The sequence below is a fragment of the Pelodiscus sinensis genome, chromosome 23 (assembly GCF_052426305.1).
Source record: "Pelodiscus sinensis isolate ZL-2025 chromosome 23, ASM5242630v1, whole genome shotgun sequence".
NCBI lineage: Eukaryota > Metazoa > Chordata > Testudines > Trionychidae > Pelodiscus > Pelodiscus sinensis.
In genome coordinates, this window is record NC_143074.1 from 19,057,357 (window position 1) to 19,060,774 (window position 3,418).

A 3,418-nucleotide genomic window follows, 5' to 3' on the forward strand; every position below is an offset into this window, starting at 1 on the left:
TTGGACACTTCCTGGAATGCTTCTCTGCTCTCCCCTATCCCCAGAGCCATTCATATCTAGAGGTAGAATACTCTGTTGTGTAGGGCTCCTGAAAATTTGGGGCACCCCTGGGTCTTAATGTCCACCCACTCACCTTTTTCTATCCCTGGTCTGTGGCTTTGCCTCCGGAGGGGATCTAATTCACTTAGAAGCGAAAAAACCTGCCAGAGCTATTAGGCAGATACTGAACCTGGGAAAGAGCCATTCAGGTGGTAATGAAACCATTCAATGGGCATTTGCCAGCCTCAGGTCTATCCTGTCAGTTTCTGAATTTACTGTGCGGGTCAACGGGATCTTAGTTAAAAATTTTAAACAATATTTCATTCGTGTGTTACTGAAGATTATAAAATCACACCACTAAAAAAATCATCATTCCCCCCACCCGACTGCCATCGGGCGCCAGTCTCATAGTACTGTGTAGGGCCCTGGAAATAGTAAGGACAGTCCTGCCCACTCTCAGGGCTTATAAAGGACCAAGGAACCAATCAGGGATCGCAAAGCCATTGTGAGTCAGATCGCTCAAGGCGGAACTTCCCATGGCATTATGGGTCACAGGGAGCAGCCAGTTTACAGCTGTGGCTGGTGGCCAGTCTGGGGCTATTGGCTACCTGATTACCTTGCAAGCCAACATTCAAAACCGGCTGCTCCCTGCTGGAAAGGTGTGCTGATGCTCCTTAAATTGGTGACCCACCAGTGAGAAGGAGGTTTTCTCACTGGCCTCCTTCTCGACGGACTGTTCCACGCAGCCCAGCCCCGGAGGAAATGTCCACCGCTAATTTCCACAGGAGAACACAATAGGTTGGGTAAAGGAGTGACTCACCAAACACCTCAGGCCTGATCTAGGCATGTTGATTTCAATAGGTTTCAGACCAGGTCCTCGGTAAGTGTGGGGTTGACCAGCCTTTGAATGCAGGAGAAGACACTTGATGTGCTTCCCTACCCCCAAAAGGTATATTCTGCATAATAAAGAATAGGACTTAGTGCAATCGGGTAACACTGCCTCCCCGTGGGACAGTGAAAGTCGCATTTGCAGCTGTTCTGAGGTGAAAAGAGGATGGGTACATGCACCCACCCCCCTTCCTTTCTCTCTCGTGGCTTGTATACACTCAGGTGGTCTTGCCGATTCCAGCTTTCGAAGGCCCCTTCCTCATGCCCAAATGACCGTGCAAAAAGAGACTCCTGAGGGGAAAGGCGAAAGGACATGTCCCGGCAGGAAATGAGCAGCGTAAAGAAGGACCCCGAACAACGCAGCCCTGTCTGGATGTTGACAGAAAGGAGCTGGCTTGTTCTGTAGGCCGCCAGCGGGAGCCTTCCCAAGTGGCTGCACTAGCAGGGGGACGGAGGAGTCAAGCTGACACGTAGTTTCCATTTGCAGCTATCCACTGTGCTGCTAGCCTGATCCCAATTAGAGACACAGAAGAGGCTGCCAAGGAACGTTTATGACTCATTTGAAAAGGAGCCTGCAGAGGAACCAGGCATATGAAAAAAGGATCCATCTGTCTCTGTTCTATTGTTGTTTAGGGAAGACATTTGCATCTGCTTAGTTCGCTTATGAAACAGCCAGGAGGCCCTGGACACAGACACGGTGGAGAAGGGACACGGTTGCATCTCACTGCAAACCAAGACGGGGAACATTGGGCCTGGTTCTTTTTTAAAAACTGGCAAAACCCGCACAGCTGCGGAGCAGCCCCGTGGCTTTGGCTAACTCGGGAGCCATTGCCCGTGTGTATAATTTTTAGTTTCATCTGCCCAACTGTTGCACAAGCCGCACTGATTATGGGTTGGAAGAGAGCTAATTCTCTGCAAGCGGGTTGTTGCTGAGATTTCAAAACCAACCAGTCCATTGCCTCAGGCTCCCCCTCAGCCTGTTGGGAGCGTTATAGCTGCTCTGGGCCTCAGGGTGCGTTATCCCACGAAGAGCATCGGAACCGTGGAAAATATATGGCGGCTGGCCACTCTGAGGGCGACGATGCGTGTGACATGAGGCAATGGCAGTGACTGTGCTAATGCCTGTTAAGCCCCTGAGCTCAAGTGCACGAGTAGATTCCAGCTGAGATGAATGCTCCTGCAGAGAAAGGACCGTTCCTATCTCTTCAATCGGCCTGCCACTGAGGGGGAAACAGACGTTACCGTCTTTCCCCTGATCGCCTTTACACCTCGATAACTACGGAAAGAAGGCACAGCACGAAGCTGGGGCGTGGGTAGACAGACGAATAAATTCCCTGGCTGTCTCCTGTGGACTTCATTTGAGGTCTTCTCAATGCCTTGGCTGCTCCTATGTCCCCTTCCCCGGCACTGAAAAATCCCCCCATTTGCTCACCCGCCTCTCTTTGTCATTCTGACGCTCCCCCCTTCCTCAGGGGCAGAAGCTCAAAATGGAACCCAAAGCCTTTTGCACAACGTCCCCCAAATGGTCTGAACATGTCAGACCTCCAGGGCATTTGGACTACAAAGTACGCCCCTCCTCCCCCTGCAGAGCTTTGGCACGGCCCTGAAATTGCTCTGTGGTGAGGACTGGAGTAAATTTCACTAGATGGTGCTAATGCTTTCGTTTTCCAGAGCCCCGTGGTAGCCTAGAGTGAGTGTCAATCAAGGAAAGGCAGAGATGGCGAGGAAGGGGGGTAAGGTCTAGAGGAGTAATATGCTCACATTTGGATAATGCTTATTTTATGAATCACCTTTCACTGTACAGTAACCCAAACACCATAGATGCTCTCTCTATAGTACGACACTGCACCTCCTATATGAGCATCTCAAATCACTTTATGAATATAAATACATTCAATCTCACAGTCCCCCTGAAGAAGGTAGATGAATATTATTATTGTCCTGATAGAGAAACTGAGGCAGAGAAGTGGTTTTTTTCAAGGTCGGGCAGCAGCTGAAGGGCAGTGGTAAAAATCCAGATTTCCAGACTCCCTGTTTTCTGCCCTATTCTCATTTCCTGCACTCAGAGGCACCCGCCTCTGAGGTGGAATACAGCAGGGGCATGACCCCTTGAACGATATGGGGAGTGAAGAACAGCTCCATTATACTAATACTTAGCTCTTCTACAGCATGTTTTCGCTAATAGTTTCTTTTTTCAATTGCGAAGTGCTTTACAAAGGAGGTCAGCATCACTATCCCCAGTATACAGATGCGGAAAATGAGGCATAGACCAGGGAAACTGATTTCATAGCATCATAGAACACTAGAACTGGAAGAGACCTTGAGAGGTCATCGAATCCAGTCCCCTGCCCTAATGGCAGGACCCAGTACTGTCTAGACCATCCCTGATAGATGTCTATCTAACCTGCTCTTAAATATCTCCAGAGATGGAGATTCCACAACCTCCATAAGCAACTTATTCCAGTGTTTAACCATGCTGACAATGAGGAAG

The 3,418-nt window shown here is 49.5% G+C and overlaps 1 long non-coding RNA gene across 1 annotated transcript; it reads left to right on the forward strand.

The window, feature by feature from the left end:
- The first annotated feature begins 746 nt into the window (after nt 1-746).
- On the forward strand, nt 747-2,284 carry LOC142819349 (uncharacterized). The gene is made up of 2 exons (XR_012897219.2): nt 747-919; nt 1,150-2,284. It is a non-coding gene; the product is annotated as an uncharacterized LOC142819349 (long non-coding RNA).
- The last annotated feature ends 1,134 nt before the right edge of the window (nt 2,285-3,418 follow it).